This window comes from Eptesicus fuscus, chromosome 14 (genome assembly GCF_027574615.1).
Source record: "Eptesicus fuscus isolate TK198812 chromosome 14, DD_ASM_mEF_20220401, whole genome shotgun sequence".
Classification (NCBI taxonomy): domain Eukaryota; kingdom Metazoa; phylum Chordata; class Mammalia; order Chiroptera; family Vespertilionidae; genus Eptesicus; species Eptesicus fuscus.
The window spans coordinates 10,058,315-10,085,792 of record NC_072486.1 but is presented as its reverse complement, the minus strand read 5'-3'; the positions used below and the strand labels follow the sequence as shown (position 1 = coordinate 10,085,792).

The window sequence follows — 27,478 nt, the reverse complement described above, 5'->3', positions numbered from 1 at the left end:
GGGCCAAGTGGGAGAATACATGTGAAGCTCTAAAGTACTACTCCAACGTCATCCAAACTCCAGCTGGGCGCTACTCTCTGACACGGTGCTCACTCACCATGTCTTAGTCCTCCCACCACATCCCTTAATCTTTTGAACACAACAGGAGACTGGACAGAATACAAAATGTATGCATGTTAGGCCAAAGAACAGGGAATAATATAACCATATCTATTTGGCTTGAGAACTGCTTTACAATTGAATCCGACCCCAGGATTCCTTACTATGATCATGCCAAGTCAAAGTGATGTATTGTGGGAATTCTTCGAGTAACAGCTTTTTGAGAGTGATGGGCATGGTTACACACGGGGCTTATCATCATCAAGTCAAAGAACCCACCATGACTGGAAACAAAGATTCCCAGAATTGACATCAGATATTCTGTTTTTAAAGTAACCGAAAATTTTTAAGATGCCCTGACCTATCACAATAGTTTCTAAGCCAAATTATTCTGTGTTAAGAAAATCTTGATTGTTGAAAGTATTACACATATGGCCCCTTTCCCCCTCCATTGATCCCTTCTGGCCTAATTATTCTTAACATTAAAAATTGCTCAATTGTTTCTGTAAGACTGGGCACCCTAAGTACAATACGACTGAACTGTAGGTCTGTGATTTGTACATTCACAAGGACCGAAAGCCCTCAAAACTGTCCTCGGTCACTTCAACAAAAACGTCTGTATAAATGACCGGACTATGCACAACCAACTTTCCTCTTGGTACCCAGGTTAGGGAAATAATGAAAGATTGGCCAGCCCTTTCCAAAGCATGTTTTATTTCACCACACTCTTCTCTCCTTACATAAATAATACCACAGTATGCACTAGATGGCTGTAAAAATTTTAAACATTCTGAAAATTATAATTATCATCTCATTTTCCTTCCCTTTTTCCTGTAGACAACAAGCAAAAAGGACAGATATTTGGCCCCTCCACCCTGCCCTCTGCATATATTGACAAAGCTCTGGACACAACATTCTTTTGTTCATTCAACAAATGACCAACATAAGCATTCTCAGCACCAACCACAAATCTGCAGGGCTTATCCCAGAGCAGTATCCTACAATTTGCTAAGAGTTCTGTAACCATTCTTTTAGAGAATCAGATATTGCCTGATTTTTCTAATCTCCGGGTTGGAAAACCGGGCTGTGGCTTTGCCATGGGCATTCTTTCTCAGAGGTTTCCTCTACTGAAGCAACAGCATGGTTCTCTCAATGTGCTACTGTTTGGTGCAATTCTTAAAATTCGGTGCGAGAAAATATTCAACACAGAAACCTTCAAATTTATTGTACTAAGCCAGTGGTCGGCAAACTCATTAGTCAACAGAGCCAAATATCAACAGTACAACGATTGAAATTTCTTTTGAGAGCCAAATTTTTTAAACGTAAGCTTCTTCTAACGCCACTTCTTCAAAATAGACTTGCCCAGGCCATGGTATTTTGTGGAAGAGCCACACTCAAGGGGCCAAAGAGCCGCATGTGGCTCGCGAGCCGCAGTTTGCCGACCACGGTACTAAGCAATCTCACCTGGAACACATTGGTCTGGGGCTGACCACATACAATATTGATTAAAAAACACAATTCTTTGATCATACTGTTCCCGTGATCAGATGTTTCTTGGCTAAAACACTTCTTAGTTGGAATCCCAAGGAGAATATCATTGTATGTAATTTTCCTACTAAAACTGATGAAATGGAATAATAAGTGCTCGTTTTGTAAAACATGTTAGTTATTGGTCACCTGATTACCATTAGAGAATACTAATTAGGGTAAACAGTATGTGGCAGTCTTGGCCTGAAAGACAGTTAGCAACGAATTCATTAGGGAGAATGAGGATCAGCAAGGCTCCGCTAATTTATAACACTGACCGCAACATGAAATCCAGTCGCGTTCCAGACCCAGAACTCATTAAAAGTGCAATGGGAGAAGAGGGAGCTAAGACTGTTTTTGCTTACAAACTTGAGGCCTTGTGGGAACAAAGTATCAGGATACCCATAGCTCAGGGGGAACCAGGACTGCCCATAAAGATTTCAAAAGAGTCAACTTCAAGGACGAGGAAGGATTCTTGAGGGTGGTGAGGAGAGGATTAACTAAAAGTTATAAAGTGAAATGATTGCGAAGGCAATTTGAGCTACGCATAAGGAAGCAATTCCCAGCCATAATTTTAATTAGGAGCCCGGAGTGATCTGCTGTGTGATGCTGGCCCTTCAACATTACCATGATGCGGAACTGCCCTGCCTCCATCTGCATGAACACAGAGTGCACGTGAAACACACACCGGAACAAAGGTCAACCCTCCTCCATTCTTTGTATCCCCCAACTGCAGGTGAAACTTCCCAAATAAGATACCTGGGTATAGTTAGCTCCCAATTCATATTCAATTGACAAGCAATTGATGAAACCAAAGAGCCCCCATCTCCGACCCTCACCCCCCAACCCATCTCTGACCCGACACATTTCTCCCACATATGGAACTTCCTGTTGTGCTGCAAAAGAATCTTGATGGATATACACGGAACCCCGGAGAGAATCAGCGAGTGGAGGAGAGGAAGAAGCCACAAAAAGCAAACCCTACTTTAACCACAGAGGCAAACTCCCAAGCAAGCAAGGCTGGGTCTCCCCTTTCCAAAAAATGTCATCCTCCAAGCCTCTCAAATTGTGTATTCATCTCTATTTTATCAGCTGATTCATTAAAATAGGAGGTTCATTTGGCTTAACGAACACTCTTCTAAAAAGACAAATAATTCTATAAGCAGACCAGACTACATATCACTTCTTATTCACTCTAGGGATCAGATTTGCTCTCCGGCCACCAGCTGTAATTGGCTGCCTGGAAGAAATGAGAGTTTTAATTGAGAATGGTTAAAAGGGGAAGAAAGGTGAACTGCAAGATAATGAAGGGCCATAGGGATATAACAGAGAAGGGGGACCACCATGGGGAAGACATTAAAGAATCAAAAGAACACCTGCTGCCTAGATAAAGAGGTAAGATAATGAGAGGACACAGACAATGTACAAGGTGTGTTTACTTTTTAAAATCTGCCAGAAAAGGAAACAGAAATTTTCTTCTTCTTCTCTTTCCCTGGCAGCAATGCTTTCAGGACCCGGTTTCCAACCTAGTATTAATAGAGTTCAGCTTCAATTTGAGATAAATGGACTTTTGTGCACTAGCCTTGGAACTATTTGCTGGAATAACTCCTTACTGTGGCCTACCAGCACCCCACCTCCCCATTCAGCCTCACTCACAATGTTCCAGCCACACATAGCTTCCACCTGTTCCCTGAACAGGCTCACTTGTTTCTACCTCAGGGCCTTTGCACTTGCTGCTCCCTCTGCCAAGAACTGACTTCTGGAGACTCTTGTGCATCACTCTGGTCTCAGAATAAATTTCACCTCTTCAAATGGGCCTTCTCTGACCCTAACAAAATTCATATACAACTGTCGGTTTTGTATTGTTCCCACTGCCTATCAGAAATGCTATCTTGTTCATTTATTTGCTTAATTGTACATCACCCATCTTTTCACTAAAACCAAGTTTTCATGAAATTGGGAGTTTAATCTCTTGCTCACTGTCCTCTACTATGTACCTGGCATGTAGTAAGCTCTCAATATTGTTTGTTCCAAAAAGAACTTTAACAAACATATGGGACACTACCTCTCTCTTTTTTAAAATTTGGAGATTTCTCCATTATAAAAAGCATCAAAATCATATCCAATGAAAACCTTTAACATATATGCTTTTAAATTCCAGAGTTAGGTCTGTTACTGTTTTAAATTTAGCAGTAATTCTCTTTCACTGAAGAAATACAACATGACCCTGGTTCCTCAGGACCCCCAATAAGAGCCCAGTCTAAAATGATTTCTATTTGGGGCCTACAGTGACAATATAAGCTCCATGGTTAGGGAATTTCTCAAGGATATGAGAACAGAGGATTGAAACATGTGTATACTAGTATGTATATGTGTGCGTGTAGGTTTGTAACTCCAAGAGTATATTGTCCAATCCTTGTTTATACTATTATTCATCATCTTCTATTTTGCATTATAGTTAGTTATATGCATATTCTCTCTCCTGGATTGTAAGTACCTTGAGGAGTAGGACTCAGGTCCGATTCTTCCTACCTCCCACACAGTGCTTCATACATTATAGGCCCTCAATAGACACTGCCCGGATGCACAAATGATACTTCCACTGATGCTCAGAAGGAAGCAAACTGAACTATCCTGTCTGCAGTTAACCATTTTCCTAAGTGATGACGGGGTAAGTCGAAGGCACTAATAAAATAACGTCATCATTTACTATTGAGAGATAACAGACTATTTGAAACACAAGACAGGCCCATGCTGCACTGCACACACAGAGAGACACCAGTGTGAGTGAAAGTTAAACACGGAAATTTCAACATGGAAAGTTCTAGGCCCAATGTCTGTGTTCCCCCAAACTAAAGGGTCCTCTCTCCTCGACAGGCTACATACCTGACAGCAGAACTGTGCTGCGACTGCAAACACTAATGAAAAGGCAGATATGAGACAGAGCTTTCGCCATGTGGCCCAGAGTTTACTGTCTAAGCTGTAGGGGCTGCCACATGTTACAAGTTTTACAAGTGTTCTTATGTCGGTTAATTGCTTCTAAGAGCAAACGGCACCCTGCCACATGCTTGTAGCGGCGTGTTCTTGGGCTATTTTAATCAGAACGGGCCTGGATTTATAGCAAAATAGCTTTACTCAGGACTTTCTGCCAAAATCTTATCTGATGAACACCCCCCACACGTGGACAGCTGGGGACGGCGTTTCAAGGAACCGTTCTGAAGAACGTGGAGGAGGTGTCTTCAAGGGCAAAAGAGAGCTTCAAAAGAAGCAATTACTTTTTAAGTCTGATCAATAGCAAAGAGCATTCACTGTAAAATGCCTCTTAAACCCTCCTTTCAGAGTGACATTTACAGCAACCCCAAGAACAAAACGCTTATAAACAACCTGGTGGTATGCTGGCTAAGTAGGTGGTACCACCATAAAATCCTCTGTGTTTATCTACGTATCTAGGTAGAAGGAGGTTATCCACAGATTCATCTCTAGTCCTCTTCCTGTATTAGCATCTCGCGCTATTGTTCCTGGCTTTCTTATTTTAAGCAACACCGTGTCATGAAGTTTCTGCAAGCTGCTGAAATTGGCAACTGTACAAATACCTTTTTCCATTCTATTTCATTTCAGGAAAAATATTCATTTTCCCGCAATGTATGGATAGCACTGCCAACCTACACTGCTGCTATGGAAGCCGAACAACATAACAACAACAGAGCTCATAGTCTGAGCAGGGACTAATGACTGCAAGTTCATGCACCAGGTACTGTGCCGAACAGGCTGCATTTTTTAGTTCACGTAGCCCTTACAACTCCCTTTATTTTATAGATGAAGAAACTGGGACACAGGGAATTTAAGAGACGTGTTTGAGGGGGGACAGCTAAAAATAAGTGGTAGATCTGAGAATGGAACCCAGTTTTCCTAACTGTAAGTCCACTACACTAAACTTTTCCTTCCTCTGGTGATTTCTTTTAAAAAGATATATATATTTTTTAGCCGAAACTGGTTTGGCTCAGTGGATAGAACGTCAGCCTGCAGACTGAAGGGTCCCAGGTTCGATTCCGGTCAAGGGCATGTACCTTGGTTGCGGGCACATCCCCAGTAGGGGGTGTACAAGAGGCAGCTGATGGATGTTTCTCTCTCATCCATGTTTCTAACTCTCTATCCCTCTCACTTCCTCTCTGTGAAAAATCAATAAAATATATATATTAAAAAAAAGATATATATATTTTTTATTGATTTCAGAGAAGAAGGAAGAGGGAGAGAGGGAGATAGAAACATCAATGAGAGAGAATCGTTGATTGGCTGCTTCCTGCACACCCCCTACTGGGGACCAAGCTTGCCATCTGGGCATGTGCCCTGACCAGGAATGGAACGGTGACCTCCTGGTTCATAGGTCGATGCTCAACCACTGAACCACCCTGGCTCGACCTCTTATGGTTTCTTAAATGGTAAGCCGACCTCCCTGAGAAGGAAAATAAATGACATGGATATGTACAAGGATATGGCCTGTGCCCGTCCAACAAGGATGAGTCTAGAAACAGTAGTGTGTTTAAAATCGAGAGAGAAATAACACCTCCATTGAGGTAGGTGTCATGGGGGTGCCTTAAGCGGAGAGTTGAATATATATGGTAGGACTCAAACCCACCAATGTTTAGTGAGTACCTGCCATACACTGGCCACTGCCGTCTACACCAGAATCTCAGAGGTAGCAGCGGCCTTGTCTCCATGGGTTTGCAGTCTAGTTAGGGAGAGAGACCGGTAGGGATAGCAGTTAAAATACTTCATGAAAAGACTCAATATTGACACAAGTTGTCCAGGCACAGGGATATGATGCTGAGGGATGGCCCAGAGGTTCCAATAGGTGCTAGGTCTTGAGGGAGCTGACCGTGAGCTGACAGGACAGGCTGGAGGGCCGGAGGTGGATGGCTGTCCACACTGGAAGTCTGTAGGAGACAAGGCTGGAGGCCAGAAAGGAACAATGGCGAATGCCACACGCCTACTCTGGGTCGGGCCCTGTGCGAAAGCACTTTACTGCCCAGCAACCTGATGCCATCTTACTGGTGGCGCAGCTGAGGCACAGAGGAGGACAGTGACTGGCCTGAGACTGCTCAGCACAGTGGTGGGGCTGACCTGAGACTCAGGACATCCCTCCCAAAGCCCACAGCAGACAGCTGTCCTGCCTGGCCGCTCGGGGTCCCACAGGGTAACAAGAGGACAGCAACCTCTCCCCAGCTCCACGGAAAGCAGGAGGAGGGCTGGACTAAAGGCATGAGGCCAATGGGCTGCTGAGATGGAGCATTTTCTCAGCAGCCAAGGCCACCTCGCCAAGTGCTCCTCTGTCCTGCCAGGGCCCAGCACAAGCCTGTGGCATCCCAAACCAAGAGGGTGAAGCCTACTGGGGCCAAGAGGCCTGCAGCAAACCAGAAGCACTTTTGCCCATGACTCCGCCGAGCTCCTCAACAGCATTTATCACAAGCAGCAGCAGCTCTTCCTTGCAAGTCCCTGTGTCCCTGGAATGGTGGCCGAGTTCTCAAATGAGTTATGCATATTCGTTACTTGTGTATCCCCAAGATGTAGATGCAGATGCCGGGTGAGTGGCTTCTGCTGTGCAGCCAGGAACTCAGGAGGGCCAAGGGGGGCCTTTTAGACCATCTGGGAAATGCGAGTGACTTGGCGACACGCAAGATGATATTATGTCTGTATCTTGGGAATGAAGAGCAACTGAGGACTGGCGGAGGGGGGCACCATTACTAGTGTTAGCCAATATTTATTTAGAACATATTGGGCCCTCTTCTAAGAGCCTTAGATGTATTAATTCACTTAATTGTCTCGACAACCTATAGGGGTAGATACGATTATTACTCATTTTCCTCATAGTTCCACACCTTGCCCAAGGTCATGCAGTAATGAGGGGTAGAGCCAGAGTTCAGTTTGGGGTAATCCCACTCAGAACTCACCATCTTCACAACTACCTCAGGAGAGACCCATATTCCAGAACCATCCCTACTACGTGCTACAAGTCAAGCAGGTGTCACCTCTCTGTCGGGCTTACGTGCTTATTACAAAAAGGGAGTGAAATGCAGATAGAATAGCACACGTTCTCAGAATCCTGATGCTGGTGGAAGCCACAATGGAAAAAAGAGCCAGAAGCTACGAACAGACCCAGCCACGCCAGAAAGGCACAGAGAACAAGTTAATAATGGCCTAAATACAGCGGCATCGCTTCAAATCCAACCTACTATTAATTAATTTATGTATTGCCACCAGGGAGGTGGCAGCTAGTATTAAGTTAGATTAAATTATGTAGAAGCTTCGGCATTGCTGTGACTATTTCAACAGTAATTATTAAGTTGCTCTGCCTTCCCTCCCTAATAAAAGCCTTTTATTCTCATTCTCAGAATGCTTCACTGTTCACCTGTCGCTAGCGTCTTTTGACAGGCATGACAAGCTTTTCAGAGCAGACTAAAGACACTTTTCAAAGAGAACAAGGAAATCTGATTTGTAAATCCTAGGAGGCTTCCGATCCAAACTCGGATCTCTGAAGAATATTCACCTCCCGTTTTCTCCAAAAAGGGTCCTGGGCCTCACTGCTGTGCTGAGTATACACTTGCCAAGACTGACAGGCTCTAAAGGAACTATGGGTGTCGTGAACAGGGAAGGGAGCACTGGATGAGGAGTCCGAAGACCTGGCTCACTCCCAGACTTGCCTCTCAGGCATGTGTGAATTCCCCTTAGTGTCCACATCTAGACAGCAGAGGCACCTACACTACCTACCTCCGGAGCAGGCGGCAGAGTGGGCGGGAAGCTAAAAGGAGGTAACATACGTGAAAGCGGCGTGGAAACGACAAACCTCACAAATGTGAGCTGATTCATGAACTTGTTTGCCAAACACTGGACTACTTTATTTAATATTTAAATGAGTTAACAGATTAATTAGGTTGTGGTAGACCTAACGGGGCAGGGCTGGGTCACTACCCCTTGGCTCAGCTCTGATGACCTCTTGTCCTGCTACTCTTGCTTCATACCAGAGATAAATTGCCCAACTGCCTATAGGGACACCTGATCCTAGTTCAGATTCTGCCACTGAACCTGCTTTAGTGAGCTCCTGACGGTCCGGGGACCTGACGGACCATGGTTTGTCTCTGGCGTGGCCAAACCTTTCTTCCTAGGAAAAGACCTCCTCACAAGAGCTCCTTCCTTCCCCTCTGCACTAGTTAGCCGGCCAAGGAGCCCTCAGTCATTGCTTTTCCTGTTGCCCTGCACTCAGTAACTCCTTCATTCAACAGATTTACTGAGGACCATCAAGATACCTGCCCTCAAGGAGCTCCCAGTGGCACAGGAGGCCCAGCCCTGGGGACAGTACCCTGGGGGATGGGGAGATCTAGGTCCCCGCTCTTTCAGGACAAGGAAGGAGGTAGGAAGGAAGACCAAGAGAGGTTGAAAGCTTCTAGAAAGGTTGAATGAAGTCACTAAAAGTCCCAGTTGCCCAGAAAACAGGCAGAAAGCAACATGATTGAGGTGTCAAAAGAGAAGAGCACTAGTAGTGACAAAAATACGCATTAGCATATTTTTTACTGCTGTCTAGGAAACACATGCCTGCCTGGCCCTTGTCCCACACCCCACTGTAGTTCTGATTCAGGTCTGGCTGGGGAGAGAACACACATGCCCTTACGAGGCTCTACAGGTGATTTTAATATCCGGCCCCCAATAAATTCTGTTGGTGCTTGCAATATTTTTCACATCATGGAATAACACAGTACATGATATTTATACAACACATTGAATTGAAGTAGAGGTGATTTGGCAACACCTACGTGGGGACTGGTTAAAAAAACACACCAATTTTCCTTCTTTACATTACATTTCTACAATAAGAAAAATAAAATGCTAGAAAAGATATTAATCTTTTGCAATCACTAAATTCGAGAAATTTAGAAAGGGAGCCACAATTTGTCCTGTTAGAACTTTTCGAATGGTTGTAGGCAATATTAAATGTTTTAGCACTGTTAGAAATTCACAGCCTGGAATTTGTGGGTGAAACCCGTTCATGGCACGCAATTTTAGAAAACCCTCGGGTTATGTTGTCGCAGCGTTTAATTGTGGGTGGAAGAGAAATTCACAGGCTTCAGATATGTCTATGTCGCCACAGCTCGTATCCTGTTCCAGTGAAATCCCCAGTCAAACGTTAAACAGAAAGTCGATCCAGGCACAGCTCAGAGGCATGTGACTTCGAGAAAATTTAAGTTCACAAACAAGATGAACAAGCAGCTCCCACATAGGAAGCCTGACACCCAGAGGAGAAGGCTGCAGAAAGGGTCTTTTGAAGGCTCAGCTTTCTGAGCTCTGGAGGTGGAGCCAAAGAACCTGCCCTGTGTTCTGTAGGTACACATGGTGGAATGCCAGAAAATTCCTGTAAGGTGTTGGTCAGAGGCCAACGCCACTCACACCAGGCCAGTGTCCTCAGTAAAAGGCTGTATTTAGAGTAACATCAAGTGAACTCCAACAAGACTCTCCATTCAACTGTTATAGTATCTACAGACCCAAGATCAAACCAGGCATTTTCTATGCAGCATGCCTTCAACTACAAGGCATAGGCCAAACTAATAATACATTTTTATTCTTATTCTTATTTACTTTTTAAAATACTGTATTTTCCGGTGTATAAGACGACTGGGCGTATAGAAGATTTTCCTGGGTTAAAAAGTCGTCTTATACGCCAGAAAATACGGTATACTTTTATTGATTTCAGAGTGGAAGGGAGAGGGAGCAAGAGATAGAAATATCAATGATGAGAGAGAATAATTGACTGGCTGCCTCCTGCATGCCCCACACTCGGGATAGAGTCCACAATCCGGGCATGTGCCCTAACCAAGACTCGAACTTTACCTCCTGGATCATAGGTCGAACACTCAACCACTGAGCCAAGCAGGCTGAGCAATAATACATTTTTAAAAGTCCTGATTTTTGCATGTGGCCATATAAAGTAAGTTCAGCAGTTATTATGAACTCACCTGCAGAAAGACAACACAAATTCCAATGTTGGGTGCCTGACAGATACTTTAAATATCCATAGTCCTCTATATCTATGGCTTTCCAACTTTTGACCACAGCCTGAACTAAGAAACAATTTTTAACATTTCAACTAGTATACCTATACATGGAACACTGAAAAAAAAAAAAAGAAACTTTCACAAACACTCTTTTCTAATTTCTTTCATTTAAAAAATAAGACAAATATTATACTGGTCATGATATACAAGCTATTACTGAGTTTACAGTTAGAGGAAACACCACAGTCAGAAAAATCCTAGTTACGTACATTATAGCATATATGCACAGTGAAATAGGACGTAGCCATTAAAAGAATGAGGCAGATGTACCACTGATAGAAATGATGTCCAAGGTAGATTAAACGAAAGAAAATTAATTTTAAATGGTGGGGTTTGCTTCTGAAGGATGCGCCAACATGTTTTCCCTCTTCTTTGTCAACAGGACATGAAAATAACACAGAAAGAGAATTTCTCAAATGTTGATGGCCATAAAATTATGTGGGGAGCTCGGTGAAATTCCTGGGTGCCATCGCTGGGGATTCTGCAGCGACAGACGCTAGACCACAGCTACCACCTGTGTAGCAATACTTCCTGGCCAGAGGCCTGGCAGTGTGAGCCGGTGAGGCTCCTGACGGAGCCCCACTTAGGAGGAAGACCCAGGGAGCCGTCTCCCAGAGTCAGAAATGAGTCCTAAGGGCCATGGAGATGCCTCCTCATGTATTCCTGGGGGAGTACATGAGGCCTTTCTACTGTGGGCATCTTTCCTTTTGTCTCCCCACCACCCCGCCCCTATTTTTAGCTCCGAGCATAGACTAAGAGGCTAGGTACAGAAGAAAGTCCTGGTGTTGAAATGAAGTTTCTCCCTGTGTTTGCCCCTCAGAGCCAGAGTACGTCTCAGGAGGCCACCCAGGACCCTGCTCACTCGAGCCCTTATTCAAAAGAAATGGCTCTTCTTTGGGGTAGGATTGTAACTCAGCCCAGGATGCAGGGTGGCCGGCAGAGAGCAGGCTGGATTTCAGCACCCCACCCCCTCCCAGGCCACGTATATGCAGTGAACAGCCTGCATGACTATCAGATGTAACCCAATTCACTGCAGTGGTCAACCCTAGACCTGGTCTTACTCTGTGTTCAGGAATACAAATTACAGGCACCGTGTGGGAGTAGAAAAAGCACCATGCTGGGAGTCGGGAGAGCTTTCCATCCCAATCCGGCTACGTGACTGGGATACAGTCACTGGGCCATGGCCTGCAGTCTCCTTAGAGACTGAATGAAGGGCTTTCCCTGACCCTCAGTCTAGCCCGTGGGGTCTTGCCTCACCTTCCACAACTCCACGTTTCCTTCTCCACATCCCGGCTTGACTGAAACATGGCTACCTGCAAAGGCCACCAGGCTCTGTTCTGTGACGCCGCTGGCCTTTGTGGAGAGCTGTTCCCTGCTTGGAAAGCCCCTCCTGACACACATACATTTCACTAACTGGTCCATATCCTTCAAGCTCCAGCTCCAGCTCTCTCTTTCTCTGGGTGAGCCTTCCCTGGCTTCCTCAGGTACTGGTCCTCACCACTACTCCTTGAACAGACACTCCTCCTCAGAGCAGGTGTTCCACTGAATTGGGGTTCTCAGCTGGAGAGCCTGTCTCCCCATCACAGGCAGGGACCACATCCTTTGGAGACAATGTTCCACTGGCCACACTGTATGTACTGCAGGAACGAATCAATGGCAAGACTTCTACCCTCTGTAGAAGTTGTTGAACGGGTCCCCCTGTATCAAGGAGCGGAAACATTACCTGTACCTATGTCCAGTCTTTGGAACCACAGACAGATCCTTTTAAGTTAAGAGAAAATGGTATTATCCCTAAGAGGCCTCTATGGTGTATTTTCATCAATGCAGCCCTTTAAAAACATAAGCCAGGTCTTGTTTAATTATTTTATTATCTGTCTTTACTCCTAAAATGTAAGCTCCAGAAGGGCAGTCAATTGCATTCACGGCTGAATCCCCATCACCTAAAGCAGTGCCTGGAACCTAGACGATGCTCTGTAAAAAAAGAAAAAGATGTTGAATGAAGGATGGAGTAATAAATGAACACAAGAAGATTAAAGTTGCTTGATGTGGGGGTGGGGGGTGAAAAGAAGGGAAAGAATTTGAAACAGATTCTGCACTGCTAAGCATGTTTACAAACTGTTTTATAATCACTAATTAGCTTTTCTAAACCACGTCCCCTCGAGTACAGGCAGGCCTATCCTCCCCATTTTAAGATAAGGGAATTCAAACCCAAGGTCACACAGCAAATCAACTTCCCCTTCAATGCTAAGCTCGGAGCTGTTAATAAGAGTGAGATTAAAGATACTGATGATTTGTAAAAGGTTGAAATCTTCGAGGAAATACTAGTAAAAGAGTTCAGGGCATGGGACCAAGAAAGCTTTGCACATATTCTCAGCATACTGCATTAAAGAAAAGCAGACTGCTCTGTCCGGAATTGTACGTTCTCAGCGTGTGTACACTGCGTTATTCGGTCATCAATTTCCACAGCCCTGAGAGGCAGACATTTGCAGGAAACAATGGGAGCTGCAGTTGAGCTCCAGCATCTCAGGCCCAGCTGCCAATCAGCAGTGACACCACTCTGTCACACGGAGGCTGGGCTCACGCAACACCAGGGCCTGCACGGGCGCTTTACAGGGAGAATGCGGGGGGAAGAGAGAGGAGGAGACTAAAACACCAGCTAAAAAAAGAAAGGAAAGAGTTCATCAAATAAACAATAGGCTGACATCAAAAATAAAAATAAATATATACAATCATAGTTTAATCACCGTGTAATCTTCTAGCAGCAAAAATGCTCATGCATATTACAAATGAGACTCTATAAATTATACTTCTCCCCCCACCTCTCATAAAATAAAGGAAATGGACAGATGAAATAAAGAGTCTTAATCTTTCTATTTCAGTTTTTTTTTTTCATTAATCAAAATGAAATTTGCTGAACCCTGGCTGGGTGGCTCAGTTGGTTCGAGTGTTATCCTGTACACCAAAAGGGTGAGGGTTTGATTCCCAGTCGGGGCACATACCTAGGCTGCAGGTTCAATCTCTGGTCAGGGCATGTGTGGGAGGCAACCAATTGATGTCTTTCTCTCACATTGATGTTTCTCTCTCTCTCTCTCTCTCTCTCTCTCTCTCTCTCTCTCTCTCTCCGCCCCCCTTACTCTCTCTAAAAAATCAATAAAAGCATATCCTAGGATGAGGATTAAAGAAAAATTAAATTTGTTGAAAAGTCATAGCTGGTTTCCCAACATTATTAATAAGACCAAGAAGGGAAGAGTATACTGTACATTTTGACTCAAATTTTGGTTGGTCTTTTTCAATTTACTTTTTAAGAAATGTTTTTTATTGGTTTTTGAGAGAGAGAAAGGGAGAGGGAGAGAGCGAGAGAGAGAAACATCAATGTGAGAGAGAAACAATGATTGGCTGCCTCCACCCAAACCTGGACTGGGGACCAAACCCACAACCTCTTGGTACACAGGGACATGCTCAATTAACTGAGCCACACTGGCCAGGGCTCAATTTACTTTTTATTTAGCTGGGGAAATGAGATCAATCTCTCTTCTGTTTTAACAATTAGTTTCCACTAAAACATAAAAATACATTTGACACTGGGAGAAGGAAAGAGGTCATAGACTGCTGAACGGGGAATGGAGGAACCAAGAACGTTCAGAAACAAGAGAGCCCACCCTCAATAGTCCTTCAAGACTGACCCACATTTCATCAAGGGGAAGGGCCGAGCACAAGGTAACTAAAATGTCCGGGCACCGGCAGGGCTCAAGGCAAGGCTCAAGTGTGAGATCTCTGCTTCTCTGGGTACTGAGGGTATGACACTATGTGTCAATCCTCCCAAAATACTGGAAGCACATAGGAAACCATATTGAAATGGAGACAAGGAAAACCCAAAGCTGGGGGTAAATTATACCCCGACCCTGTGGCTTAATCACTCACTCAAATTTCACCCCATATAACGTCAGATGAGGCGTTTCTTAACACTTAGCATGGTAGCGTCTTGTCGACACCCAACAAACGATAACAAAACTGAAAATGGTTTATTACTAATTCATCTTCAAAGGTGCACGAAAAGCGATCTGCAGCTTCCACCATATTAACTTTTAAAAACAGCTTTATAGAGGTCGAGTTTATATAAAGTCCACCTATTTTTAAGTGTGCAGTTTGATGAGTTCTGGCAAATACATACAGTTGTGTGACCATGATAGCAATAAATAAAAAAGAGAATATTTGCATCACTCCCCAAAAGTTCCCTGGTGCCTCTTTGTAGTCAAGCCCCTTTCTCCATCCCAGGCCTCAGGCAACCAGATCTGTTGCTATGGCTTTGCCTTTTCTAGAATTTCATGTCAATAGAATCATGCAGTGTGCGGCCTGTGTCCGGTTTCTTTCACTTAGCACGGCAGTTTTGAGACTCATGCATGCTGCAGTGTGGGTCAGGAGTGCCACACATTTTTATTGCTGAGTAGTATTCCGTTTCTTCAGGTCACTTCCACATGCTTCCTAGAAGCCCTACCATAATCCCTATGCTAACATCCTAAATGTTATTTCCCTACATTCCTTGATTTTGTCCTCCGAAGAAATGTCAATATGGCTTTGGTCACATGGCCAGTACAAAAAACATCTCCTGTCAGGAGGGTCACGGTCGTCAAGCCAACAAAAATTGAAGCACACAGCTGGAAATAACTAGCCATGCTGAAGAAAAGCAGGTCAAAGGTGAGAAGCCGACACCCCGACGGAATCTCCTGACTATGAAACACTGAGTTAGAGAAAGCCGCTTCCACACTGATCAGCTGATCAGCGTTTCTACATTTCAGGAACAATGACACACCTGGCCATTGTGAGGGGTGCATGAGACACCCGCGTGGCTTGTGAAGTTTCAGGATATTTAGCTATTTCACATGATTGAATTTTCGGATAACTGAAACTTATCTTAAGTGCCGTTAATTACTAATTAAGTACTGAAAGGGTACTAATTCCATGCCTTATTAAACAGTCTACTGAACATAATGAGCTGTTTCCTTGATGCTGAATCAGCATTATAAACAGTCCCATGGTGCTAAGCTCTTGAACAGAGGTTAGCAGACTTGGGTCTCCCTATTCTAAGTGGCCCCCCAAATAGTTATTTTAAGTGGAACTTTCCATCTTCTTCCTATGTTAACTGGCAACCTTGATACTGTTGCCATGTCCTTGCTACTAACCTGCTACTATTTTCCCTTTAAAAAAAATTAATCATAAAATATCTCCATGATACAGAAAAGTCTTAGAAAATAAGTATTTTCCCTCTGACTTTGAAACTGTTCACAATGGATATGTTTCAGAACATTTTTCAATACAGTAAAAAAATAACTTTTTTGGTGAATTTCCCTTTCTTTTATTGCTGTGCAACTGAGTTTGCCCATGAGAGCACACATATACTTCACCCATCCATTCAAAACACACTTACCAAATTCCTATGTGACATAAGAGACCTTTTTTTAGTAAAGTAAGTTAAAAAGAGCAAGACATGGTCCCTGCCCCCCGTAAGCTCACACGCCAGCCAAGGAGACAACCTTGCTGCACGTGAAACATCAGAGAGCGGCACCGAGGAGCAGGGCGAGAGTCTGGGATTTGCTGCGCCACACTGCAGAGCCGACGCCTGCCACGCAGAGCCTGTGGGAGGACAACTGCCTGGCTGGCTATGCAGGGAGCTTCAAGACAGGTAAGGCTGTCCGTCCACTGACACTGGTTCTATCTACTATTCTGTTCTGATGGTATCCAATTTTTCCCCCTAATCCGAAGGCAAGCACAGCAAAACGGTAACTTTTTCTCTCCTGGTACAAAGCGCTGTCACTGTCATTTTCGGTGCAGGAAACAGACCTTTCTCGTGACAGCAGAGAGCACTCACAGAGCTGGGCGTGTTGCCTGTGAACACCTCCTCTCAGGCAGCCCAAGGTCTCCTATTTTAGCAATCTGCACCGACAACAGTGCCCCCTTCTTGCTCTGTCAACAAACGCATGACAACCCTCCCTTTTTTCTTAATGCCTGTCAGACTGGAAACAGGGCCGAAGAGGCGTGTCGCCAGTGTCAGGAAAGATGTACACAGAAAAAGAAAGAGCAGCAGTTCATGCCTGCAGGTCAGACATGGACAGGCAGGCTCAAAGGTCCCCACCCTAACCCCGGACTCTCAGATATGTGGGACCTTGTCCTTGCGAGCTATTGCCAGCCGTCCTGGGCACGCCTCCTTCCGCGGTGGCTCTCTCAGTCAGAGACAGGGAAACTAATCCAGAGGGAGTGGAAATAAGGAAGCACAGGGAAAGCCCGAGAACATGGGTTCAAACAAATTCCCACACAAACTACCCATTTTTCTTCCATCTGAATCAGCGGGGAGGAAAAAAATTCACTTCTCTTTAAACCTGGGATCTGTCTCAAATAAACGTATCAGCGGAAACATCTGATATGGCAATGAGCTAAATAATTATGAGATAATTCACGTGTTCTTAGCAGTCATTTTTTTTAAATGTTTTTTTTTTATTTTAGAGAGAGAAGAAGGGAGAAACATCAATGGGAGAGAGCAACATTGATTAGCTGCCTCCCTCACACCCCCATCAGGGATGGAGCCTGCAACCCCAGCGTGAGCCCTGAATGGGAACAGAACCAGCTACCTTGAGGTGCACAGATCAACACTCAACCAATTGAACCCCACCAGCCAGGGCAGCACTCGTTTCATTTTCTTCTCAATGTCAATGCTCTTATTCTAGTCTCTTCCCCACATCCCTCCCAACCCCCCAGCCCCCATGAAATGAACACACTGTTTGTGAAAGTCTTACACCGTCGCGTGGAAAAGCACCTTCCTCGGCAGGAACCTCGGCAGGAACGCCCGAGTACACAGATGCCCTCGTGGTCACGAGAGATGGTGCCCTGGACCGGTGTGCCTTTCTCTGTGCCCTTCCCAAGAGCATCGTCAGCCTCAAGGAGCTTCTAGACTCTCCGTCAGGGAATGGCGTACCCGAAGGGAACTGATCATTCTACTTGGTGGAGAGGCCTGTCCAGAAAGCTTGGAGGGCGGTGCTCCAGGCGACCCTGACAGAAGCTCCATCTTGTCCAAGGGTGGGGATGAGCACGGGGAAGAGTTAGCAAGGAAAGCAAAGATAGGCAAGGGACAGTCGCGGAACGGCCAAGAATTGGGCACAGCTGGCCTTCAAAAGAGTTGCTCACCGACTTGGATTTCACAAAGCAGAACTTTAAAAAGCAAGTAATGCGCCAAAGACGGATCCAGAAAAGGAACGATCCTCTATTATCATCTTCATTTCGTAAATGAAACAACAGTTTAGCTGACCAAGGGCATTGCCTCAGAATAAAGGCCACAAACGACACGGTGTCTCTGTATTTTTCCTCATTTTGCTGCAGACCAATGGCAATGATGTCATGAGCTGGCACAGGTCTGCACTTTGGGGCAGGGTCTCCACAGAGCTCAGGACAGGTGCTCCCTCTCCAAAGAGGCGAGTAGCTCTCTCCTGCTTCACACTGGTGAGGGATTCGGAAGCACTCAGGTGGGTCTGAGAGGAGGCCAGGATGGCTGCAAAGTGCATGCGCTTCATTTGCCACCGGCCTCTAGGCCCCTGCCATGGCCTGACAGTGACTCTTTCCAGTTATTTCAGTGTCTCTAGGCTGAATATAAACTCATAAGCTATTTTAAGTTACTGTGCATGGATTCAATAGAAGGAGCTGTTATCAATTTCAGGTACAAAGAATTTCTACTACAAGTAAAAAATGTTTAAGTTATAGGTTAACAAAAATATGATATTAATTATACAGAATAATGTAATGAATTGTGTAAACAAAGAGAAACTACACCCAAATGTTAACAGTAACAGGCCTAGGAGGGGGGATTATGAATGTGCTTTATGTTTTATGTCTTCTAAATTTTCTACAATTTATGTCCGTATTTTTCTATATCTTCATTTTCTATAATATTTAAAAAAACAGAGGATAAAATGTATTTGCTTTTAGAATTTTGAGGGTCAAAACTAAATTTTTAAGAAACACCACATGTTGAAATTGTTATAATTTGCCACAATGCAGCAAAGGTTCACAATAATACTCTTTACTAGTAAAAAACAAACGAAAAAAGAACTGCCGCTCATTTGGGCATATACTTACTAATCATTTTTCTTTCTGCTTTAGGATATCAGGCACATTATCATTTTATCTACATATTCCCCCAAACAAATCAGCAGCCTCTCGTCTTTATGCGGTTTCATTCTGACACGATGAAGTGAGTTTCAATTTGACTAATTATTTCATCACATAGAGGTGAGATCCAGCCAGAGCTGTTGATTAAGCAGATGATCTCTTATACTTAAAAAAAAAAAAGGCTACAGAGGTCAGCTCCTGATGGGTTTAAAAGGAAATGAATTAGGTTTGATGGACTCATAACACGGCTGTCAAACCTCCTCCGTATAGTATCTTCCCAGAGTTGACCACATTACTCCAACAATTTACTACAATTCATCCAGATACTTTAAAAGTTCTATATTTAGTATAAAGTCCTAAAGTATGAACTGAAAAAAGTGGCTTGATTTACTTCTCACGAAACTTTGCATCTAGTTCCTGGTCTGAGTAAGCTGCCCTCTGACCCACTGACACCCCACCCACCAGTGACTCCACTACGATCACCCCCATTAGCACATCCCTTTTCTCCCGAGCTTTACTGCATTTCCTCCAATTCTTACTAAATGCTTACTCTATGCAAGACACTATTAGTGTCTTCTATCTCCCATCCACTCAGATGAAGGGGAGAAACATCAGAGGCTACGTAGGTAAAAATAAATCTTGCTTTAGTCTTCCTTTGTAAAAGAGAAAGATAAAAATAAAAAAACTGACTCAGGAAATATAAGAATAATAGAGTAAATGTGGCAAATGAATAAAGAAAAACAGATGAGGCAGCAATGACTGAAGAAAGGGTTACAGATACAGGAAAAAGAGGAAGGTGGAAAGTGTGAAAAGTGGAGACAGTGAGAAAAATGACAGAGTGAGAAAGCCCAGAAATGATACGCAGATAAAACTAGTACAGCTATACGAAGATTACTGTTAAGCCTAAATGTTTTTTGCCCTAGCTGGTTTGGCTCAGCAGATAGAGTGTTGGCCCACGGACTGAAAGGTCCTGGGTTCGATTCCAGTCAAAGACATGTACCTCGGCTGCATACTTCATCCCTGTCCCCAGCGGGGCCATGTGTGGGAGGCAGCCAATCTATGTGTCTCTCTCCCATCAATGGTTTCTCTCTCTCTCTCTCTCTCTATCTCTCCCCCTCCCTTGCACTCTCTCTAAAAATCAATGGAAAAATACCCTCGGGTGAGGATTAACAAAACAACAACAAAAAAGACTAAATGTTTTTAAAATCTGTGTTGCATTTTCACAAGGACAGAGCAGTATTATGTAGTTTCTTAGTTTTAAAAATTTATAAATCATGTAAAAGGTTTAGGAGCTATTTGGCTAATTTCCAACTTCAAGAGGCCAATTTCCAGTTTATGACAATTTTGCCTTTGAAGCAAAGATGGAGAAAAATGCTTGGGCAGAGAACAGTCTGGGATTGCCTCCAACCAAACTGTGCAGCCCAGGATTGCTAGGCCAACCCCACACCCAACCCCTCAACATAAAAAACAGAAGGAAAACCAACCTACTGAGCAAGGGTCAGCTCCCCTTCTGCACTTCCCTCTGCCATAGGCGCCCACTCCCACCCAGCACTAGTCCATGGAAGCCAGTGCAACCTGCTCTTCCCACAGCCCCGTGCCTCTGCGTGCAGTCACCCATGTGGAAATGTCGGCCCTTCTCATGTCATTCCTCCTTCTAGGCCCTGCTCAGAGGCTGCCTGTGCTCCAGACCCAACACCGATGCCCTAGGAGCAGTGTGGGGCAACCAGTGACCCCCAAAGGGAGACCGTGGTATGCTCATCTTGGAGCTCACAGCTCCCAACGCTGTATCAGCCAGGGAGTGGCTCCTAGCAAATGGGTTGATCAAATAAAATTAATTAAATGAAAATGTCTGGCTCTTTCGCAAACAAATTAAATTTAGATTAAAAACAGGACTTTTACACTAAAAAATGGTAACAATGTTTTTTTTTACAAAATGTCTTTTCCTAAAGTCTGCATTCAGATCATGATTTTTTTTAAAAAAAGAGATGACTAACTTTTCTATTGAGGAAATTTTCATTATTAACATCCTGAGGGATTGTTCAATTCTAGATGGAGATACCAGGAAATTCTACCTGAGGCAAACTGGCCCACTGGGACCTCCATTCTGAACCCACATTAAACCAATCTATTCCCTCTTCCTTGACAGGCATACCTCATAAACGGAACTGTGTTCTCTTCACCAAGCTCCGAATTATCAGTCTCCCTTCCCCTCCCCTCCCCTCATTCAAGGCTTCCAGAGACTTCCTTTTCTGAAGCCCTTGTCTGTAGACCTATCTCACTAAATGTGACAACCTGAATTGATGTGGTCCAGCAATGACCATGATGGGGCCACCACACACCACAGCCAGGTTAAGGAGATTTTGGAGGCCTGCAACACCTTTGTGAGGACCCAAAAGCCCAGAACTATTTTGCATACTCTATGTCCTCTCCTGCTTCCACTTGCCTTCTCTCCATGTTCCCCTGAAACCATCATCATGAAAATCTAAAAGAAATACCCATGAAAACTTCACTAGGAAGAATCCAGGGAGAACACCGGGAGTGCCTGGGTCCTTCTACAGTGGGACGGGGGAAATGAATGGCAGCCCCTAATACAGGCTTTCCAAGGGTCTGGGGACTGGTGTCCTGCCTGACTTCCCTCCCCCATGAGGATAACTGGCCTGCATAAGGGAGAAGCTGCAAAGCACAGATGAGCTTTTGCTGCAATCCCACAAATTGATGCCATAATCACAGCCATCCAACAACAGAATGGAGCCCAGTGGACCTGAAAGGAGATGATGTGCCCTTAATTATTACAATGGTCCAGACTGGCAGAGCCATTTGTCAGGATTCCTATGGAAGAAATGTTGCATGGGGTTGCTGGATGGGTTTGAGACCTCCAATGACCCTTCTAGTACTTAAGATTCTATACTTATACAGGCCCTTCAAGATCCCTGGGCACCTCAATCACATGTCTAGTGCCCTGGAGTAAGGTCAGGACTCAAAACATTCACTCAACAATAAACCAACTAACCAAACCACATTTACTGAGCATCTCCCGATGCCTGCCATTGTCTATACAGGTGTAGAATAAATTCCATTCACATTCTCTACCCAACTGCAACCTTTAACATTTTGCTTATACCTTACTAATCTATCGCTAAGCAACTTGAGGATCTTGCTGACCATTAATAGGAAGCCACTAATATCCCCTTCCTACCTATCATTTATTAATTATGATAATTTCTCAGTTTCAAAATTTCTGTAACATCAATGATGACAAATATCAATTTCTTACTAAGGTGAAGCTTACATACGAAAATAAAAAATAGGTCCCTATGATAGAAAAAATGGTCCCTTCTCCTCAAAGATTATAGTCAAAATAGACAAAACACATAAGAAAGGGCAAGCACACAAACATCAACAAAGAAAAAGTCTACAGTAATCTGTTTGCAATTACTATTTGCCCTTGTTCACTAAAACTGAAAAAATAAAATTGGCCTGTGGTTTACTAAATTCGGTTTCCAATGCTTTTCTCACCAAACCACTCTGCAATCCCATCAATCTCTAATAAAAATGATTGGGAGAGGGAGGGAAGAGAGGCCGCAGTAAAAATATGCTGTATATTTTCTGGACTGGCTGGTGAAACAGAAGGTTTCACTTCTTGTTTCAACTATTTTAGCACCTTCTCATTTTACTCAATTTCAGGCCCATTAAAGGGACTGGGCAGTTGGGCAGAATATGAGGAGAACTCATTTTGAGAGAAGATTAAAACCCACGCCAGTCATAAACTGTCTTCAGTTACTGTACACACCAGTCAAACCAAACCATCCACCCGGGGTGTAATGCAGTGTGCAGGGCTCTGGAATAACACACCCCTCTTCTGATGGAGGTACAAGTCCACTAATTACCGAATGCGCTGCCTCGGTCACAGGGTCTTCATTCTTCCCTTATAAAGAGTGTTTTAGTTTTGAGGCAAGAGGAGAAATTCAGATGGGAAATGAGTAATTTGGAACCTCTTACAGCTCTCTGGCCTGCAGTAAGTAATCCTTTCTTCCCCTTTCAAGGTCAATCAGCAAAGGTATTGAACTCAGAAAGCAGGGCCTGGCCGCTCGTGGCCCTGCAGGGAGAAGAGCCTCCACCCAATTCTGAATTATCACACTCAGAAACAGCCCCTGCAAAGGAGACCCAGGGAAACAACGGTGTCAGGGCGTGAGAGCTCAGGATGGGCGAATGGGTGTGCGCTGGTGTGTGTAACGACAGAAGCACAAACCCAAGCACCACTTTTGGAGAATGCGCTGTAGGGCAGTAGAGTATGGTTTCTAGAATCCGGGTTCCAGTTCTCACGTGGCCTCCTACTGGGTAGAAGGCCTCATGCACACGAACCTTGCAATGTTTCAGCTTTTTGATCTGTAAGGTGATCAGGAGGTTACACAGGCTAACACAGGTATTGTCTGAACTGTAGTACCTTTGATAGACACAGTATTCATTCAACCCAAATTGCCACTCCCTCCAGCAAACCTGTGTTTTGTGGCTGCCAAGAACTAGCAACAATATACTTAAATACCAAGTCACCCAAATCGTTCTGCTGGAGCCATCGCTCCTTAACCAAGTCCTTGCTTGTGAAAGGTTCTCTTGGCCCTGTTTACCTTGGACCGGCATCAAGCGTCTGTTTTCCTCTGCATCTGAAAGTCACTGGGTCAAGGCTCTCAAGGCCCCTTGTCACACAGAGGAATCAGTCAAGGGCTGAAAACACTCGGTGTGGTGGTGGTGGTGGTGCTGGTGGTCGCCTGGCCAATTTCGTGGGGAATCACTTTGTGGCTTTGGCAGAGTCTGCCACTGTCTGCTGGAATAAATCCGGAGCCAAAATATGATTTGTCTAATTTGACTTGTGTACATTTTCTGAGTACAAGAGAGTATTGATAAGGAATCTAGGTGAGAGGAGAAAATGTGTGTTGATGGCTCTGAAAGCACAAAACGTTCATTCAGTGAAGGGGGCCGTGCCCTCATTATAATTATGGATTAAGATTACATCTTCGTGCAGCAGAATTGCCTGGGAGCTTGTCAAAACACAAACTGCTGGTCCCACCCCATAGTTTGTGATTTAGTAGGTCTGAGGCAAGAGGACTCCGTGTTGAGAATTTGCATTTCTAATACAGTCCTGGTAGATCCTGATGCTGCTGGGCTGGGACCCACACTTTGAGAACCACTGCTCTATAAATAGGAGTAGTTCCTTAGCAGTGAGAAGGTTCGGGTCAGGTCATAGGACACAGCACACTAGCAAGAAAAGAAGGGGTGATCATCCTCACTTTATGTTTGTTGAATGAATGCATGAGTCAACAAGCAGATGAGTAAGCCTGCCTCTATCAATACCACATTTCCCGTTTGTTTATATTGAAACTATTGAACACTATACATAAATCAAGATGGTCTGCAATGTCCTTCAACCAATGACAGATTTTAAAACAAAAAGACTGTAACACACACACACACACACACACACACACACACACACACTGTGTTACTCTGCTAAATGTACCCCAATATCTATACTCTCCTTCTTCCTCTTAATAATAGAAGCCTCACAGTTTTAGCTGAGCCAATGATTGCCCAGTTGCAAACTATATTTCTTCACCTTCCTGCAGCTATTTGTGCCCAATAACAGGTCCTTCTTCCCATAGGCTGAAGAGCAGATGAGGCAAGAAGAGGCCAGCTTCAAACCATGGAGTCTAGGACCACACTCTGGAGCGGAGGTGGGCAAACTTCTGAAGGACCAGACAGTGTATTTATTAGCTTTGCAGGCTCCTCCCAGATGCAGTAAGAATGAGTTAGACTTAATGAATTTCATCCTTCCTAGTAGATAGATGACCTATTATACTGTATAATGCATACAAACTGAGAATCTACAATCTCAGACTTCACTGCTTAAACAATTTTTAAAATTTTTCACCTAAAGCCCTGATACTTCACATACATAAAAACATCACTAGAAAACAAAGTGCTTCGAATTAAAAACACACACACTTCTCTTAGATTAGATTGTGATCTTTTAAAAGAGCTACTTCAGTTTCATTCACAATAGCTAAAACAGAACTTCACAAAAGGACAGGGTGTTGTCGCCAAGGTGGTGAAAAATGGGTTCTGGGTGGGGCTGAGAACCTCACTCTGTTTAGCTATAAAGCACAGATATACATGAACAAATAGACAGTGAATCCGTGGTATTAAAATTCGTAGGCTGGGGGAATAAGAAACAATATCTGAATTAGTTCCTGGGGAGGGGCTCAATGAAAAAAGGTTGCAGGATAGGTTTACATAAACACCCCATCTAAAACAATATAGACTGAACTCCCACTGTCACTCTCTATCCGCTCTTTCTGCTTTACCTTTCTTTTCTGCACTAACTACTACCTAACATGACATTCTGGGTCCCCCCTGTAGAATGTAGGCCCAGGAGAGCAGGGCCTTTGTTCACCGCTGTGTCCTCAGCTCTCAGAACAGGACAGGCCCAGGATGGGAAGGCTGGTTGTGTAAAAGGAGGCTGTTGGATTAGATGTTCTCAAAGATTCCTTCTGCTGTAAAGTTCTATGATTCTGAGATGCCCTTAAAAGCATGGTTAGTCACAAAGCATCATTTTTTATCCATCCCAGGAGGCCATTCCTTGCATACCAAAAGCATCTCAAGAGAAGGGGGCCCATGTGTACACCCCCAGGGCCAGGACCAGCTGTGTTTTAGGAAGCCTTTTGTATATTTATCAAAGCTGCCCCCTGGTCAGAACCTTCAGTGTAACAGAACTTCATGTTGTATTGGGTGTTAATGAAACGATTCCAGGATTTCTGAAATTATCAGCAAGATATGGGCCTTTCTTACACTCAGCTTCTAATGGTTAAGATGGAGGTAGGGAACTATTTGGGAGTCTTTCTTGGAGAAGAAAAGTCTTGAGCTGTCTGTACCCAGCATTTTTAGACCTGGGAGAAACCTCAGAAATCATCCTTTCCTGCAGCAGAGTGTAGCTCTGGATCTCAAAGTCCAAGTTTGAATTCTGGTTACTTTCTAGTGAGTGACAATGGGCAAGCTATTAACCACTCTGTGGCAAAGCTTCCTCATCTGTAAATGCAGAATAATAACAGATGTACCCCCTAGGTAAATTAATTCATGTAAAGCACTCAGAAGAAGAAGAATGCCTAGCACGGTGTAGACATTCAACAAATATTAACCATTATCAGTACAAGTACCCTTTTGGTTTTTATTTTTTTTAACCTTGAAAAGTCCTTTAAGAAAAGTTTACCCAAAAGCCCTATATATAGAACATGGAAACTACTACAGTTCTACAGAAATCCTAAGCCCCAATGAGCACTCTTAATCGTTGGTTTTCCAATACACATATTTTACACATAAGCCCAATACACATATTCTGCTCCCCATGAAATGGAGATTCAAGGTTGAAATGACCAGTCAAGGTCACACTGCTAGAACCCCAGTCTCAACTATTGACTCTTGTACCTTATGTCACCAGGTGCCTCCTCGTTATCAAAGATGTGTGTGTTGAAAGGACTTCACCGCTATCACAGGAATGAGGGGTCATGGGTGACAAGCAGAAATTGGAATGCACAAAGCAGTACACTTGACCTTCACAGAGAATCATGAAAGTCACCAAACCCCTCAAGTGCAAAGCAGAAAATTCCTCCACAGCACCCCTAATGGAGGTTTATGTAGCCTCTGACTGAATTATTTCCAGAGAACCCATTGCTTTTCCTGATAGCCTTTGCTGCTCACTAGCTGCAGAAGCTAGAATGAGAAGTAGCATGTGACTATCTTTCATTTTTCAGGAATTTCACCTTTCCCAGGGCAGTATGGTAAAGGCCTTGAAGTCAAGCATGCCTGGCTGTATAATCTTGATGAGATTACTTACCCTCCTTCAGCCTCAGGGTCTTGACCTATAAAATGCAGAAAATAGCTGAACTTCGCTCACAAGCTTTCTGAGAGGGTCAAATGAGATAATGCATTAAATTGTTTTTAACAGTCTCTAGAACATAGCTGGAGCTCAATAAGTTGTAAATCCTATTAATTATTATTATAACCACCCACTCTTTTCCTCATTAAATTACTAGACCAGACATTAGATATTCAACAAAAAGGCAAATTTCTCTAACGCAGACTTGTTGGTCCAGGGCAAGAATTTGCTAGCCCTCCCTTCCTCCATAGTAATAGAAATAGCTGGTGGCTACATGTGCCAGCGCCTTTGCAGCTACATGTGGCCATGCACTTTAGTTCTTACCAATGTAATAGGAGTGGAAGTGACTGGTTACCCTTGAAGGCCTGGGCCATAACACACTGTATGTGTACTCTTATCCTTTCCCCCAAGAGGAATACAAAGGTTCATCCTCAGGAAAGGACCCTGAGTTTTTACCATATAGAAGAGGAGTAGACTGTGGGAGAACAGAGAAATCAGGTGGAAGGAATCTGAAGCCCTGAATGGCTGCCTGGAGCCAAGTAGCCTACCTACCCACCCTGAATCCTTATATGAAAGAAATAAACTTCTTGGACTTTTAATCTATGCAATGTTGTGTCTATTTATTATACTAGCCAAATCTTTTATCTAGAGTAACGATAAAAGATTTAGC

At 44.0% G+C, this 27,478-nt stretch overlaps 1 protein-coding gene across 2 annotated transcripts in view; it reads right to left on the bottom strand.

Moving 5' to 3' along the window:
* The window catches only part of JAZF1 (JAZF zinc finger 1), a 303,527-nt gene that overhangs the window by 257,141 nt on the left and 18,908 nt on the right, over positions 1–27,478 (bottom strand). Inside the window, exon 2 of one of the 2 annotated variants that reach the window (XR_008558085.1) lies at positions 12,577–12,698. The exons of the other annotated variant lie outside the window; for it this stretch is intronic. The gene's annotated coding sequence lies outside the window, so the exon portion shown is untranslated. Of the gene's footprint in view, positions 1–12,576; positions 12,699–27,478 lie in introns of those variants that run through there. 2 annotated transcript variants of the gene reach the window in all.